The sequence below is a fragment of the Sorex araneus genome, chromosome 1, assembly GCF_027595985.1.
Source record: "Sorex araneus isolate mSorAra2 chromosome 1, mSorAra2.pri, whole genome shotgun sequence".
NCBI classification, from domain to species: Eukaryota; Metazoa; Chordata; class Mammalia; order Eulipotyphla; family Soricidae; genus Sorex; species Sorex araneus.
In genome coordinates, this window is record NC_073302.1 from 377569669 (window position 1) to 377589140 (window position 19472).

Consider the following 19472-nt stretch of genomic DNA (forward strand, 5'->3'; position numbering starts at 1 on the left):
GGCCAGCAGCGCGGGGCTCTATCTTTCCCGCCGCCCGCATTTAGTTCGGCAGTCTTAAGCCTCTTCCCCCACCCCGGGGAGGCTGATGGAGATGGGCAGGCAAAGGAAGGAATGAGTGCCAGGCTGGTCGGTATCAGTTGCTGTTTTTTCCAATCTCTGTTCCCGTTCTGCTTCTCTCGGGAGCGTTTCTGTGTGTTCCCCCTAATTCTGTGTCTTCTTACTTCTCCTACAGTCTTAGTTTATATAGCAATCACATAGGGCGGTAACACAAAGGTGGGTCAGAACATTAATACATCAACAAAGAGGTAAGACCACTCCTCAAGAACAAAATCTCATCTAAGAGGATTACTAGAAGATCTGTTCAAGGGTGGGATCCAAACAAGAGTATGTCAAATTCTTCTTCCCTCAGCTAGTAATCCACTTACATAGTTGTAGTAAATCTACTTCTAATATTTCTAGCAATGTCATTCTGTATGAGCACAGTAAGAGATATAACCTTAAAGTTTGGTTCTTCCTGAGGACATCTCACTATACATTCCAGACCACAGTCCTCAGGCCAGGTTAATATTCCTAACCCCAGAGGGGTCCTAATCTCATTGTTACCTTTGGATCATGCGCTCAACTTATAGTTGGTGTTGTTGCGCTTTGGCCTGGCCCATTTTTATGCCAGGGTAGATCACAGCTTGCCCTGGGTCCATTCCGTCCCTCGTCGGGACCCTGTTTTTGGGATGTTAGGAACTAAGGGCAACTGAGTTGAGAAAGCAGATGCCCAGGAGTAAATATTATTTGGAGTCAATCAGCTCCCAAGTTACAAAGCATAACATTAACTGTCTTCCTGTGTCCATACAGAAAGGACATTGCTTTAAGGTAAACTAAGTTCCCTGTGGCAAGGCTAAAAGGACAAACCCCATGTTATCCTACAATGGAAGATGTGTGCCAAAAGTAGATAATGGACTAAACATGATGACCTCGCAATGTCTGTGTTGCAAGGCATGATGTCCAAAAGTATAGAGAGAGTATGTGGAATAATGTCTGCCATGGAGGCAGGGGGAAGGTGGGAAAGGGGCATATACCAGGGATATTGGTGGTGGGGAATGTGCACTTGTGAAGGGATGGATGTTTGATTATTGTGTGATTGCAACCCAAACATGAAAGCTTATAACTATCTCACAGTGATTCAATAAAACAAAAAAAATATGGTTAAAAATAAAATAAGACAAAGTCCAGGATGTTAGCACAGGGGTTAGGGCACATACCTTGCATGAGTTCTATCCATGGTAATATATAGCCTCCTGAGCATTTCTTAGTGTGACCCTTGAGGCCCCTATACTTTAGTGGGACTCTAGTCATTTAAAGGATTGCAGAGCCCAAGCACACATCCTTGGGTCCCAGCACTAAATTGCTGGCCCTGGGGATGGCTGTTTATCTCCAGGCACAGTCACCAGATCTGGGCACTGCTTGAACCACCACCCCTACAAAAAGCAACACAACAAAATATTCTATTTGCTATTATTTTGTGGAAGATCTTTGCATCTGTGCTCATCAGGGATATGGGTCCATAATTTTTTTGTGTTTTCTCTCTCTGCTTTGGGTATCAGGGTGTTGTTTTCCTCATAGAAGCTGTTTGGGAGTGTTTCTATTTCTTCAATTTCCTGGGAAAGCTTGGAAAGAATTTGCAATAGGTCCTCTAAAGGATTGAAATAATTCACTAGCGAATTTACCTGGGCCCTGGGCTTTTGTTTTGGGGAAAACTTCAGATTACTATTTCAGTTTCCTTGATGGTGATAGGTCTGTTCAGGTAATCCAGATCTTCTTGGCTCAGCCTCAGGAGGTTAGAGGATTTTATCCATTTATTTAAGATTCTCTTGTTTAGTGCTGTAAAGATTTTCAAAGTAATCTCTGATTATCCTATGGATTTCTGCAATTTCTCATGTGATGGATCCCTTTGCATTTTTGATACAGTTTGTTAGGTTTCTCTCTGTGTATGTTTCTGAGTCTCAATAGTGGAGTACTGATTTTGTTTATTTTCTCAGAGGACCAGCTCTTGGATTTGTTAATCTTTGGACTGTTTTTTTGTTTGTTTGTTTGTTTGCTTATTTTATTCCAGCTCATTGATTTGTTCTTTAAGTTTTATTATTTCCTTCCTCCTGCCTGGTTTGGGCTCCTGTTGTTGGTCATTTTCCAAGACCTTAAGCTGTTAGGTTGAGTTAATGATGTGGGCCCTTTCTTTCTTCCTGATAAATGCTTGCAGAGCTACAAACTTTCCTCTTAGCACTCTTTTTGTGTATCCCACAAGTTCTGGTAGCTTGTGTCCTCATTCTTATTTGTATCCAAGAATCTTTCAATTTCCTCTTTGATTTCCTCTCTAATGCCACTGGTGGTTCAATAGTGAACTGTCTAATTTCCAGGGTTTTTATTTGATTCTTCATTTCTGTGTATGATTCACTTCAATTTTCAGTCACCATGGTCTGAAAAGATAGCTGATATGATTTCTATCTTTTAATTTTATGGAGGTATGTTTTTTGGCCCAACATGTGGTCTATCTTGGAGAATCCCCATGTGCACTGGAAAAGAATGTGTATTCAGCTTTGGGGAGGGGGCAAAATATCCTGTATATTTCTACTAATCCCTTCTCTTCCATTTCTTCCCTCAAATAAAGTATTTCCTTGCTCAATATTTCAATAGATCTGATCTATCTATTGATAAGTGACAAAGCAGCATTGAAGTCTACAACTACTATTGTGGTGCTATTAATGTTTTTCTTCAAGTCTATTAGTTTTTTTACGTATTTTGCTGGTCCCTCATTAGGTGCATATACATTTAAGAGTGTGAGTTCTTCCTTATATACTGATCCCTTGATCATTTAGAAACGACCTTCACTGTCCCTTATAAACTTCTTCAGCCTGAGGTCTCTGTGATCTGAAACTAGTATGTCCAGCCCAGCTTTCTTTTTTTTTAATATTTTTATTTGTGAATCACTGTGAGGTACAGTTATAAACGTATGAACTTTCGTGTTTGCATTTCAGTCATACAGTGATTGTTTACCCATCCCTCCACCAGTGACCGTTCTACTCCACCAATGTTCCCAGTATCCCTCCCACCACCCCCACCCAACCCTGCTTCTCTGGCAGGGCATTCCCTTTTGTTCTCTCTCCTTTTGGGTGTTGTAGCTTGCAACAGAGGTATTGAATGGCCATCATGTTCGGTCTATAGTCTACTTTCAGCACGCAGCAGTTTTCAACCCAAATGGTCCTCCTAACATCCAGACCAGCTTTATTGAGGGGGTTGTTTGCCTGGAGACCTGTTTTCCACCCTTTGACTTTGAAACTGCACTTGCTTTGTTTGTTCAGGTATGTTTCTTGTAGGTAGCAGAGTATTGGGTTCAAATCCATCCTGCTACTCTGTGCCTTCATTTCATGCATTTAGTCCATTGACAATGAGGGAGATTATCGTGATGGGAATTTGTGATATCTTTATATAGGAGTTTAGTGTACTTGTGGGGCTTGTCTTACTTTAAGTAGCCCCTTTAGTTCCTCTTATGACAATGGTTTTGTGTCTAGGAAGTTCCTGAGTTGTTCTTTACTTGTGAAGTTGTATATTTTTTCCTTCAAATCTGAATGAGAGTCTGGCTGGGTAATGTATTCTTGGTGAGGTGTTTATTTCATTGAGTTATTCACTGTATCCCACAACTGTCTTTAAGCCAGAAGGGTTTCATCTGATAAGTCTACTGTGAATCTTAGGGATGTTCCTTTATTAGCAATTTCCTTCTTTGATCTTTCTGCTTTTAATATTCTACCTCTATCTATGGTTTTTGTCATTCTGATTAGGAAATGTTTTGGGGTATTTTTTGGTGGCCCAGCATGTGTTCTATCTTGGATCTATTTTTATTTGAATTTCTTTTAGTTGTTACCCTTTGGGACTCCTAGATTTGGGTGCATTCTCTGTGTGCATCTCTGGGAACTTCTCAGCAATGACAGCTTTGAAAATTACTTCACCAGGGTTTTCTTCCTACCTGTTACTCCAATGATTCACATGTTGTTTCTTTTGGCTTCATCCTGTTGGTTTCTTTTATCATCTGTTGGTTTATTTTGAGGGTCTTTTTCATCTTCTGCTGTAGTCTGGAGTTGTTCTACAACCCATCTTGGAGTGCACTGATTCTGTCCTCAGCAACTATTACTCTGCTGCTGATGCCTTCCAGTGAGTTTTATATTTTACCAACCAGGTTTTTCAGATCTGTCATTTCTGTTTTTATTTTCATTTGTATCTTCCTCATTTCTGCTCTCATATCCTCCTGTATTCTATTGGCAGTGCATAGCATTGTTTCTTTGAGTTCCTTAACAGTTCTATTCTAAATTCCTTATCAGAGAGGTTTTATATCTTATTATTATTTATTGTGTCACCTGAGCTAGCATCTTCACTCACTATGCCTGGTAAGTTTCTGTGTTGCATTACCAAAGTGACCTTTTCAGTTTAGGTTGTTTCCTGTGTGTTGTTGTGTTAGGAGCTTACATTAAGATATCTTTGTCTGTGCAGGATGAGTCACAGAATGTTGGAGAAATGTGCAGTCACAGAGAGAAGTGCAGCAGCCACACTTCACAGCTGGTTCTAGGTTAGGGGGATACCTATGAGAGGCAAATAGCTCCTCCAGAGTCTGAATGCCTGCCCTGACTACCCGCCAGCTGCCAGCCCAGCTGCCCTCCTATGTCCCAGCCCAGTCACCTTCATTTCTTGACCATTTTTACAAGATTTTAATCAATGCTTTCCTGGAACACCATTTTGTGTTTTTATTCTCCAACTATTTACTAACAGCTGTTTCTTTTGTCAAGGATATATATACATGTATCTTTTGTCAATATAATGGCAGGTTGTCCAAAAATTCTTTTTTAAGGATTAGGGACATCAGCAAAAAGGTTTAAGCTTTTGGTTAGAAATTAAATACACTGTCACCACAGTATATATTCTTCCTTTAGGCTTTTGCAATTAATCTGTGTGATAACTTGATTTCTCATGTTTCTTGAGCCCTTAGGTTAAGATTTTCTACTTGCTTGTTTGTTGTAGATAGATCTCACACTATTAAGTGTGTTATGCCATTAAGTGCAAATTTTATTCACCCTATTAATGCTAAAGGACCCCCTGATTAATTCTGTTTCATTACGTAAAAATGAGAATTCCAACTATAAAGATGTTACCGAGTGTTTAATCCATATACATTACATGAAAGTCTTTATCATTAGAGGATTTACCCTAAGATTAAGGATTTAAAAAAATTTAGACAATCATACTTTTTTTCTGAATTATGTCTAACACATATGCATGGTTGCCTCATCTGAGCCTTTATTACTTATATTATCACTGTATCACTGTTATCCCGTTGATTATCAATTTGCTCAAACGGGCCCAGTAACGTCTCCATTCGTCCTAGCCCTGAGATTTTAGCAGGCTCTCTTTATTCATCCTTCCCAATGGTGGTGCATTAGAGGCTCTTCTGGGTCAGAGGAATAAGACCCATCATTGTTACTGTTATTTGGCATATGAATATGTCACGGGGATCTTGCTAGTCTCTCCCCCGTGCAGGCAGTAAACTCTCCGTAGCTTGCTTGGGTCTCCAAGAGGGAGAACTAGGTTATCAGATGTCATTCAGCTTCTGGGAGCTTGGTTTTATAGGCTCTGGATGTTGACCTTCATGGGATTACATGGCACCAGGGGCAGTTTGTGGGTGTGACTGCCTAGCAACTGGGAAATGGGGAACCTGGTTGGAAGAGGCCCAGTCCCGATCCGAGCAGCCTTGGAGATCTCGGCACCGATTATATATTATACTATACTTATATTATATCTACGTAATATGACATTACAGAGTTTGCTTTTGTCGGTATTGTTGTGGGTCATGAGATTTTTATTTAGGTCCCAAACTAATGTACCCATAATGTTAATACAGAGGATGACAAGTGATTAGTCAAGATTCTACCTCTTTTAAATATTGTTAACTATTTTTTATTTATTCATTAATTTATTTCAAGTACTATTTTATTTATTTGGAGAAAATTACTTACTCTCTTTACCATGATCTCAATCTAGAGTGATGAAGTAAAATCTGAAGCCTGTTTCTTCTTTCAAATCCAATGTTCCTCTTATTTGAATCATATTCTTCTGTAAACTCAATGTAACATTCAGCTTTGTGATTTCAGTCACATGCAGAATCCTGACATTTTTTAGCTCTATAGAAAAAAGACCCCTAGCACTCATATATTCTTAGCTTTCTCTTCCTAGAGCAAAAGATATTGCAGTGGAGTCAAGTATGAGTTGCTGGCAGTGAGTGCCATACTTCATATATGCTGCAGGCCTGCTTCTCTGACAAGCTTAAAGGCTGGTTCTACAGAAAAATAAAATGTTCAATTATAATAGCTTACTTTCTTTCCATTTTTATCATCTGTAATTATTGAATTTATTTGATGTAAAGGCATATGACTTTGACTATCCCTGAGAGTCATTGCTAAAACACAGTTCATTTTATTATAGAAACAGAGCAAGCTAATTATCTCCTGAGAACTTGCTATAATTTTAAGAGTTATGCACGAGATGTTAACTAATCACACAGCTCCCAGATATTTGTAACATGCAGTGTGACTCTAAGGTCGCGTTTAAATTAGTGCTAGGCATGACTTGTGATGTGTTGTTTCTGGTGTGCATAGAAGGAAAAAATGCTGCATTATGCAGAGTTAAATTCACAATACTTGACATGTCTTGTCACAGATATAATAGAATTGTATCATATTTCATCACTAACAATTCATAGCATTTCTAAAATAAAGTTTTTTATTTAAAAGCATTTATGTGAAATATAAGATGAGAAATTAATGTCCAAGTGCAAATATTATGTAAATTAATGTAAATAGGAATGAGTTAATACACAAATGCTGATATTAATTTTTTTAATAAACACAGACCACTCCTTTCTCCACTCACATTGCAGGGATAGTTTTAAGATATAATTTTAAAGAAATGTGAATGGAGAAACAAGTGGCCTGTGCTTTATATTGAAGTTAATTCCTTCTCTGCTAGTAGTAGGAAATATATTAAAACTGTTCAGCATTGTCAGATAACATTAAAAAATGCAGAGAACTGAGAAGTTTGATTTGCAAATATAACAATAAATTATCATAAGACTCAAATTTTAATTTGCAAATATGTTTTAAAAGATGTATATATTCCCCATTTATTTATTCATCATCCTTGAATGATTCAAGTTTCATGTATCTAAGTCCACTTTCAAATTCACTTTCCTTAACTTCCTATACTATTCTTATATTCAAACTTAACGGCAAATGAATCATAGCCATCATTTTTCAAGTCTATCTAAATCTTGAAATTATTACTTTCCTATATTTCAAAAATCGGTCTTACAAATTTAATTCATCTCTTTACCTACTTCTCTCAATTTTTCCTTTTTCATAAATACATATTTTCCTCCTACTTAATTATAAATTCTCAAATGTTATTTTCTTACCACTTTGTCTTCCTTGATATTTTTCTCTGCTCATCTTATTAGTTTTTTATTTCTCTTGATATTTTGTAATTCTAGTGATGCTTGTGAGATATTAGTTTTTTTCTTTATTCGTGACATTTCTCTCCCCTTTGAGATTTTATCAGCAAATCAGTAGATCTATTAATAATAAGAATTCATATAGGAACTTTACTCTTTCAGGTATTTTCACATTCTATTACCTTCTAGACATAAATAGGTTTGCTGATCATTTTTTTTCAGACAAAGAAATAACTAAACTAAGTTGTATATAACACTTGTTTTAAAAATGCCTAAGAATAGGATATAAAAGAAAACTTTTTAAAAAAGATTTAAGAATTTGTTCTGCTACTTAGTGGTGCTTAGGTTACTTAATGACAGTAATTTCATTAGAAAATACTTTGACTTAGTCTTAGACAAAAGACAGAGAAGCAGTTCAAAGATTTGTAGAATTGCTTTGTGGAGTAATTCTGAATACAATGATTAATTCTGAAGACAATCCAGCACAGACATAATGGACACTTGGGAGGGTAACAACTTTCCCCATATAACATCCAGAACTAAATTTCATCTCTAAAAGATGTAATGCTAAAAGATTATTTATGGAAGTCACCATCTGAAAAAATAATCCATCAAACAAGTCAGAGAGCCTCAGTAGCAATCCTTCTGATAGAATCTAATGTTAAGATACTAATCTATACCTATATTATACCTACAGTCATTTCATGTATTGTCTTCTCATAAGAAAAAAGACTTCTGTGTTTAATCATAAACAGAACATTTGGTTCATGACCTGAATCATCTCTTCAGCAGAGATATTCCAGAGTTGTTGACCTCTGTTACTAGAGTTGGGCACAATAATTTTTGTGGTTGTGTTGGCCATTTATTTGCCAAATAAAGTTAGCAGTGATTCCAAGTTTGTATTCTCATACTTGGCAATGTGCATTCTGGAATCTAAAGCCTTCATACAGTGTTCAGATGAAGGAAAGATTTATTTAAAAAGTAGGAAAAAGGACAGGTAAAAACCTGTCCTAATATTGTGCTGTGCGAAGTAAGCACTTCTAGCAACAATGGCTGAGCATTTAATGCATAAACCAGGATATGGAAACAGTCCAAATGTCTGTCTACAGATGAATGGATACGTTGTGGTATATGTACATATATATGTGTATATATATACATGTATACATATATATTCATATATACATATGTACATATATATATATACATATATATATTCTTTGCTGGTGGTGCTCTTGGTCTACTCCTTGCTCTGCTCTGAGGTATCCTCCTAGCTGTGCTCAGGGCATCATAGGCCATGTCAGGGATCAAACCAGGGTTGACCACACAAAAGGCTAATGCCTTAACCTCTGTACAATCTCTCTTAATTATTTTAATTAAGATAATTATTTTAGGGGCTGGAGCGATAGCACAGCGGGGAGAGCATTTGCCTTGCACACAGCCAACCCAGGTTCAATTCCCAGCATCCCATATGGTCTCCCGTGCACCACCAGGAGTAATTGCTGAGTGCATGAGCCAGGAGTAACCCCTTGTACATCACCGGGTGTGACCCAAAAAGCAAAAAAAACAAAAGAAAAACAAAAGATAATTATTTTATTTTCAAACTGAGAATCTTAGGAGATTTTTCTGTATCAGCATAGATTAGTGTTTATATGTGTTATTACTGATCAGAAATATGTTCAAATATCCAGAGTTACTGAGATATTTATTTTTTCTTCAAGGATGTGTGCATTAGTTGAGGAACACAGTCATAATTCAAATGATTTATAAGCCTTCTCTAGCTCTCATTTGCCACTGAGACCTTCCATTTCTCTTATAAATATACATAAATACACATTTAGCTAGGGATGTAGGAATACCTAGAATCATTTCCTTCTCAAAGCCATTTCCAGACCCCTACAGCTATTGGGAGGTTATCAATCCTACCTTATCAGTCCATTTTCAAGATAAACTTGTTAAATTTGTGGTTGGTATAACAACTTGTTGTTTTTCTACATGGTTTTCAATGACAGTTAATTATAATGGAACTTCCAGTTTGTTTGCTGCTGCTATCATACTGTTTCCAACAACACCAGGGATATAAGTGTTTTATTTTTTTCTGTGCTCTCCTGAGGTTCATTCAGCACTCTCTAGCAGAGATACTCTAGCTTTCATGGCCTGAACTGATATGAAAGAGGACACCTTAGTACACTTGACAGAACTAAAGGGAATGGGGAAGAGAATGGGATCCACTCCACACTAACACACCAAATAAACCGTTTGCTTTAAGTGGAGGATCAGTTAGTGCTCCTGAATAAAAGCAATGTATTGCTTTAAACATCTGATCAATATTCAGAATCCTGAAATAGCTATTTATGATATTTATCTTATTGTTTCCTCTTGGAAAAAGAATGTGCTTTCTTCCATAATTCTAGATTTTGATATTAACCTTTCATAAGATTCTGTTTGGTGAGATTCCGTATATTCTGCTTACTGTATTAACGGTCAAGATATGAATAACATGAGAATACACTCACTAGGTCTTTGGAAATGGGGTTTACTAGAAGAAGCATAAAAATAGCAACAGTAACAGGTATAGGTCTTGTACCACTCACTATACTGATAATACACATGAATATAGCTGGCTACATTTCATACTTCAGGAGAGGAGCACAAAATGTGTGGCAGAATGTTATGTGCATGTGTGTATGTGTGTGTGTGTGTGTGTGTGTGTGTGCGCGCTATTGTTTCTTCTTGCTATTTGTGTTCCATTTCTTTTACAGTAAGTACTGGAAAAAAAGGAAATCTCATTAATTATAATAAATATTTCAGGTGTATTAGTATTATATTGACTTGAGTTTTTAATTTTAGATTTATTAGCAAATTAAAAATGTTTTTTCAATTAGAAAATTAAAGTTCAATTCCTGCAGACCAAGCATGAAAGCTTATAACTATCTCACGGTGATTCAATAAAATTTTTTAAAAATTAAAATTTTTAATTTTTTTAATTTTTAAAAAATTTTCATTTCAATAGACAGAGGAAAGTTAAGACTAAAAGGGAGGATAGTAGGTAAGATGCATATGATGAGCATAAAAAATAACTTAACTTGCAGTCAATTAATATATAGAAGAAAAGATCTTCCTGTATATAACTACTCTAGTTATATTTTCACTTATATCTTTCTTTTATGGTACTTTTAATTAATAATACTAATAAATTACAAATTTGACACCATACCAGAGAAATGTTTCATACTTTTGATGTTTTTGTAAACTTTCATAATTTCAAATTTTAAGGGTTGATTATATGAATCTATTTTCATTACATATTAATCATTGTACTATTCAAATATATTTTAGCACTTAAGGAAAAATGATAAGATACAAAAATATTAGATTTAAGTACTATTACTTAAATAGTACCTAAGTACCTATCACCACATGGCAATCTATAATTTCTGACAGTGACAGAAGTTGAAATTGACAGATAAAGTATATGTTTCATTATATGGGTAACTAGATTTTAGAAAAGATTAATTTATAAACGATTATGTGGTAGGTCCTTAATATACTGTACTTTTTGTATAGGTATTGCTAGAGACTGAAACCAGGGTGCCACACATTCAAGCCTGCTTAGCACTGCCATCATTTCAAATATGATGTTCATTTTTTTTCACTAACCACTAATATGTAGCATTTGTATTCTAGCTGCAAATAGTGGTATAAAAAGTAGATGCTCAAAAGCATCATTTTAGACATTGTCAATAGAATTTTAACTGTAACTAATATTATAAACAAATATTTTCTTAGAGTATTTTTTGTGTGTTGTTTTGGATACACCCAGCAGTGCTCAGGTCTTAATCTTGGTTCTTTGCTCAGCAACCTGTATTGGCGCAACCTCACGGGACCATATGTAGTGCCACAGATCAAACCTAGGTCAACTGAGTATAAAGGTGCCTTTCCTACTTTACTATTTCTCCGACTATTTTTCCCATCCCCCCCCCACACAATATAGGGTGGTGCTCAGGATTTGTTCCTAGCCCACTACTCCAATCATTTCAGGCAGTGCCTGGGAGCATGCAGAACTGAGTATTGAACTCTGTGCTCCATACTGAGCATACACACCAAGCCTTTAAGCTACTTACACAGCCCCGTGATACTATTTCAATGTCAATTAATTTCATTGTCTTGGCTTCCAATATGGGGCTTTATAGGTATAAAAGTAACCTTTTTCTTCTATGGTAAGCTCTATTCATTCTTTTTTCTTGTCAATAATAGAGCCTCTGTAATAAATATACCTTATACATATAGAATATTTATAATATTAATGTATAATATAATGTATGGAAATATCAATAATAACAATATTATAATGTATAATATAATATGGCCAACATCCAGAGACTATAAAACCAAGCTCCTGGAAGATATAACTTATAAGATATAAGTTTTCACAATGCGGCCACCCAACATCTGATAGACTAGTTGGAGAAACTGGCAAGCTATTGAGAGTTTACTGCCCGCAGGGGGGAGAGCCTGACAAGCGTCCCGCAGCATATTCATATGCCAAATACAGTAACAATGAGGGTCTCATTCCCCTGACCCTGAAGAGCCTCTAATGGGGCACCATTGGAAAGGATGAGTAAAGAGAGACTGCTAAAATCTCAGGGCTAGGATGAATGGAGATGTTACTGGGCCCATTCGAGCAAATCGATGATCAATGGGATGACAGTGATACAGTGATACATATAGAATACAGAACATATATTATACTGTGTTTTACAAATTGTTAATGATAGTGTCTCATGCATAAAATATTCCTGTACCACACATTCCACTAGAGTGTCTGCTTCACTCCACCACTGTCCCAGTGTTGCTTCAATATTGACCCCCCACCTGCTTCCTACTAAAGACCAGTACTCAGTTTCTGTTGCCTTTGACGATTTGTTATTCACCTATTATATTCTATATGTCCCTCATATGAGAGACATAATTCTGTGTACCACTCCTTCTGACTAACCTCACTCAGCATGACTGCCCAGATATATCCTTCAACTACAAATTGCATGGTGTGTATTTGTAACATTTTACGTAATTTGTTTTCTCAATGTTTGGGTCATATAATTCATGTGTTTCACAATATTTTCTATAAATGTAATCATTCTTCTTGACTGTTAACGTGAATACCAGTGGATCCTAGAATCAGGAGGCCTAATGATTCCTTGCTGGGCATTTATCATCCCTACTGACTTTATTTGGTATATATAAAACTCATCTAAGAGCATAGTTTAGCACATTACATGACTTAGCAAAGAAAATCCACTTCTTTCTAATTCTGGGCATAATTTTATTACTCTAGCTATTAAAATACAGGGACTAGAAAGAAAGACACTGCACAAAATCGTGAATAATGATTGTTTTATGATTTACTAGTGAATAATTCCTTTGTGCTGCAAAAGTATTACTATTTAATATGTCTTAATACCATATATCTATATTACAATATAATATGTTTTAAATATAATAAAAATATATGTATAAAATTCTTTTGTTGAGAGGGTACATGGACTGGTACTCAGGGGCTACTCCTTGTTCTGTGCTTAGGAGTAACCTCTGAAACTGTTTGGGACACCATATGCAGTGCCAGGGATTGAAACAGAGCTGGGTGCATGCATTTTTATCTTCTGGTTTTTTAAATATCTATCTTTTTAGAAATACATTTTGTTTTCTTAAGTTTATCACTTTAAAATTTAAAAGACTCTGAATTTTAAAATACTTTTTGAAGATTATTTATTCATCATATTTACAAAAATAATTTGGTAAGTCTAATTCTTAATAATTTTTATTTCTTTTTCCTTTTTTTTTGACAATTCACATGATTAAAGGAAAAGGAAAGAAAGGCAGGGAAACTCTCATAATATGGGAGGGGTCTCCTAAAAAAGGATTCTATAATTTATTTTCTTTATTCTCACATTTTTTTCCATCTCGGTTCCTTGCTCAGAGTTTCTAAGCATACTTTCCATATCTCTTTAGATCTCACCTTAAACAGGAATTATGACATTTTGAATGAAACATTTATAAGATGAAAACAGCTTCACAGATAAAGCAAATTTTATGTGTCTGTGTTTTTACCAAACCATATGTAGACTTGCAATTCTAAGATTACAATTGGTTGCTTTATAGCATGCTTTGCAAGTGACTATATAAAACTTAAAATTTCACTTTTTTCTACATAAACATTCTTTGGATCACTTACAAAGGTAACTTAAAACTAAATATTCCTGGAAAAGAGTTTTAATTCTCTATAACCTTGGATGTGTTGTGTTCTTATTACCTAGTTCTTATTCTTATATATTTATTACACATTTATGTACAGCTATATTTTATATACAGAAAAGTATTTTTGAGGGGCCAGGAAGTACAGTGGGTAGGGAGCTTAACCTTGCATGCCGCCAACCCAAGAATCCTAAGGGAACCTTCTATGAAAACTAGATAGCATTTTGGCCAGCATTAGAAAATACTTGAAATCCAATTTAAACAGATTTAAAGAAAATTCTGGCAATACAAAGAGCTGAATTTTCAGATAGTAAATAGTCTTAAGTATATTCTCTGCTCAATGATTGACATGGAGTGCGATTTTCTTTTAGCCTTTTGGAAGGATAACACCTCTATTAGGCTCTTGTGGAATTCACCTATTAAATCTACTCTAAGGGGGATTATTTCATCCCATAAGCTCCAATTTTTTCCCAATTTCTCAAACTACAGCAACTTGGTTTTCCAGACATGTCTTGGAAGTAATCAAATTAACAAAGCTGTTCTCATGTTTTTATTATGAAAACAAATAAGAAAAAGGGAAAGCAATTCAATCATTACCTGGTCTTGATCTGAAATAATGATAGACTAGAGTATTTATATGACTCTGTCTTTTTGAACTTGGCTTTGGGTTTTCCTTTTTCCAGAAGAAGCTGACATCTTTTGGTCCAAACAAGCTATTTGAAACAAATTTTATATTCTGGACTGAATTTACTATGCACTTCAGTAAAAATTACTTTATAATATGAAGCTGAATTTGAGAACTGATATTCAGCTTAGCTACATCAATATAACTGAGTCTAAGTATGAGGCCTAAATATAGGCCTTATTATGAGTCTTCCAAGTGAATATATGAATGAACACAGTTTAGCATTGACTATAAGTTCTGTAAAATTCTTAGAATTATAAGAGTAGGAGAGATAGGACAGCTGGTTACGCACTTACTTATCTTGTATGCAGATGACCTGGATTGATCTCTGGTACTATATATGAGCACCATATATAGGAGTGATATCTGAGTGTAGAGTCAAAACCCCGAGCACCACTAGGGGTGGCCCCAAAGCAAATAATTAAATAAATAAATACCCAGTAATGTGAAAGAGAGAAGATAATCAGCTAATAGATAGAAATACCTTTTTGGGTGCCTTAAAATAAAAGTTGAAAAAGAATATTATCACACATTTTAAAGTTAGAATAAAAATAAGGAGAAAGAAAGGAAAAGGAGGCACAGAGTGAAAAGGAGTAAGAGATAAGGGAGATGAAAAGGAGAAGAAAGGATTAGAACAATCATCATCATCATCATCATCATCATCATCATCATCCCATTGATCCTTGATTTACTCGAGCAGTCTCAGTAAAATCTTCATTCGTCCTAGACTTGAGATTTTAGCAGCCTCTCTTTACTCATCCTTTCCAGTGGGCTTGTGAGTTTTGTGCAACACCAAGTGATATTCAGGGCATACTCCTGATTCTGCACTCAGGTATCACTCCTGGCAGGCTCAGGGGACCATATGGGGTGCTGGGAATCGAACCCAGGATGGCTGGGTTCGATTCCCAGCAAGGTGTGCAAGGCAAATGCCCTATTTGCTGCTAATATCCTTTTGCTTCAGCCCCATAAGTTTTATTTCTAATTTACAGGCAATTTAAAACAATTGTAAAACAAGGGTAGATGTATTGATCTCTACCCTTTATTCTCTAGAGCTGTCTTTTACTGATATGACTACATTGTTAACTTTATCAATTAATCTGAAAATGGCTAGTAAAAGCTATATTTATATGTTATTCATCAAAGTAAACTTAAACACTTTGATATAATTAAAAATTTTAATCAATATATGAATGCAATAATACAGGAAAATAGTAAAGTTGGAAATATGAATATCAGTATCTGTAAAAAAAAAAAGCATGCCGAGGGGCGTGTGCACTCATGGGCTCTCCGGGGTGGCTTGTCTCACCACCTGCGTTGGGTGCCCTGGAACTGCTGTGTGTGCTGTCAGTCAAGGGCAGGCGACAAAAGGAAGAAGGCCAAACTGGTTGCTTGATCAGTTTGTTTCATTCTCTCTCTCTGCTTCTCTCCCGGTTCTGGATCTCTCTCTGGATCTCTGGATCTGGCCCCCCAACGCACTCTTACAGCCTAGTTAAATCCCCCCAGCATGAGGGGGATGGGGTGTCCACATACGTGTGATCACCATCAATAGGGTTGAGGTTCCTTAACCTCAGGGGATGCTTCTCCTAGTACTGACTCCATTTCAGCAGGAGGATCCACCCAAGGGTGGAGTCCCATGAGTGTGTTTCTCCTCTCCTCAGCCAGCAAACATATAAGAATTCATAATATTAATAATTTTGTATGGACATAATAAGAAATGCAGTAAAGCTTATAGAATTGCTCTCCAGGGGCCATCTCGATCTCAGACTACAGTGCTCAGGCCAGATCAGTCTTTCTTATCCCTAGCAGAGTCCTAATCTCATCATTACTTTTGGATCACGACAGCATTTGTCTATGATCAAGCTCTTAACTTATAGTTAAGAATTAGGCACTTTGGCCAGGCCCATCTCGATGTCAGGGTAGCACATAACTCACCGCTTGCCCTGGATCCGTTCTTTCCCTCATCGGGACCCTGCTTTTGGGGTGCTAGGAACTGAGGGCAACTGAGGCTTAAGTGGAGAAAGCAGATGCCCGGGAGGGAATAATATTTGAAGCCAATTAAGTCCCAAGTCACAAAAACATAATATTGTCTTCTTGTGTCTATACAAAAAAGACATAGCTTTAAAGTAAATTATTCAAAAGGCATAAAGAGGGGAGAAAGGTAATGTTATAATATTCAGTGTCCTAGGAAGGTCTGACCTTACAAATTAGCAGAGTCAGATTAAGGGAAAGCAGATTAATTGTTTTGGGGAAGAGAGCATAGAGAAATGATTACAAGCTAAACAAAGGGATAGGAGTGATTCTGGAACACCTTGATGGGTGAGACTGGGGTAAGCCTAAACTCCGGGAAAAACCCGGACAAGCTCCTCGTGGCAAGGGGGGAGTGGACAAAGTAATGTCATCCTACAAGTATCATGTTACAATATTCTGTTTACTTTTATAAGTTTCAGGCCATGATTTTTAGAATTAGAGTGAAAATATTTAAGTTGTTTATAAAATATTTGTTGTTACAAATTTCATGTAAATTTAAAAATATTTTCAGTGTACTATATTTTTTTTTTTGCATTTTGGGTCACATCTGGTGATGCTCAGGGGTTACTCCTGGCTCTGAACTCAGAATCACTCCTGTCGGTGCTCGGGGGACCACATGGGACACTGAGAATCGAACCTGGGTCAGCTGTGTGCAAGGCAAACTCCCTACCCACTGTGCTATCACTCCAGCCCCCTGTGTACTATACTTTTAAGGGAAGTTTGACCCAGCTTATTTTATGTTTAGTATTAGAAGGGTTAATTTTGGGGAAAGACGGTGTGGCGTCTGCCATTTTATAAGGACAATTAAGGAGGTACAAACTTGGTGGCTCGGGAAGTAAAAAAAAAAGAGGTATGAACTTGCAACAGCAGGACGCGTGGGCCATCTTGGGACTGGGGCGATACTGGCTCGCTCTCTGCTGAGATGCGACCCGGGTGGCCACACATTATTGCGGCCGCTCTGATGCTGATCGACCACAATCCAGAGGCCAGCTAGACTACTTTTGGTACCAGCATCTGCTTGCAGCAATGTCTCCAGACTGTGAACTAAGCCATAGCCCCATGCTGCCCCAGGAAGGAAAATGATGCAATTTCTAGCATAAATTTCCCTGGACTTAGTTACTAAAATACTAAAATACAGAACTCCCAAACCGCACAGCTGCTGTATCTCTTTATTCTCAGCAATGGAAAACTAATTATCAAAAGCTTCCTTGTTAGCAGGGCTGTTTTTTGGGGGGAGACTCCAACAACAATAGTAAGTTTTGTGTTGAAATATGGAATGTAATCAAGGTAAAGAGAAAGTGAAGTGAAATTTATCAGCTATGCAGGTGGGGGTGGGGAGGTAGGGGAAGTGGGAGGTATACGGGGGATGGTGGAATATGTGCACTGGTGAAGGACGGGTGTTTGAGCATTGTATAACTGAGACATAAGCCTGAAAGCTTTGTAACTTTAAACATGGTGATTCAATAAAATAAATAAATTAAAATTTTTTAAAAAAGATGTAAATTTATTTGTAAAGATTCTATTAATTTACATCCATTCTGCTAATCATCTTACATTATTGTGAGAATGAGTAATATAAATGTCCTTCTTTAATTGATTGTTTTATGCTTTCACCAAAACAAGATGTAATATCCATTAAGTGAATGAAGAAAAAGAATATGAGCGATCAATTTTATAAGAGATTAGAAGAAAGATAAATTCAAAACAACATTAGAAAGATCACAAAAATGAATATTGTTGTAACTTAGATACATTGAAAATTGAAAAATAGACAAGCAAAAAGGAGTATTTATAATTAGTTTCATGTTGGCCAAACCTAAGCTATGAAGACCAAAGCAAACACATGTCTCAGCAAATTTGAGTGTCTTATGTTAGTTATTTAGAATAAGTATGGTTGTGCCGGAGATATAGTACAGTGAATAAATCACTTGCTTTGCACATGGCTAATCCCATTGATCCCTACCACACCCATTGTTTCCTGAGTTCCTCTTAGAGTAATACCTGAGCCAAAAGCCAAGAGTACAGCCTAAGCATAGCCTTTCCTCCACTCAAAAAAAAAAAAAATTGAACATGGTCTTCTAAAATGCATAAAGGAGATACATATGCCATTAAATTAATATTTAGAACCACATCGTCTAGGTGAAGATTTTGCAAAAAACAAAAGCAAAACAATAAACAGAAAAGATCTGGCATACTGGCTTATTGTTGCTCAATAAGAAGGACATTTTCCCTTTCTAAAATTTGTTTATCAAAATGTTACTATTCAAGTTAAGTTTTAGTATGGTACCTTTGATCCACATGTAGTTACTGGGGGCTTAAAATGTAGCTAGCATGCTTAATAAAATTGTTAATCATTGATAGTTTCATCATTTGGGCAATTTTCAGTAGTAAATTTAAATATCACATTTTGAGGACTGAGGCCCTAGTGATGGTTATAGCAGATAGGGCATTTGCCTTGCATACTGTCAACCCAGATTCCCATGTGATCCCACAAACACCGACACTAGTGATTCCTTTGTGCAGAGCCAGAAGTAACCCCTGAGCACTGCCAGAGGTGGCTCCAAAACAAAAAATAAATAAGTAATTTTTAAGCCCCTCTTGCCTCCAGGTTAGAAATTGTTTAACTATGGCCAGAGATGTGGCTCGGTGACAGAGTTCATGCTTGGCATGTGTAAAGTTACAGGTTGGATTAGGGAGAGGAGAGGAGGGGAGGAGAGGAAATGAAAGGGAAAGAATAGGAGAAAGTTAAAGAAAAATAGAGCAAGAACAAATGAGAAATAGAAAAAGAAAAATAATGAAAGAGATAAAAGAGAAAGAAAAATATCAAGGAAAGAAGAAAGATTGAAAGTTGATAAAGATACATAGAGAAGAGAGAGAGTTAGCGCTGTTTATGTGTAAATATATGCAGTCATTCAAAATAATGATGCAACAGTGACAGTACAAGGTAACAGCAGCAATAAATAA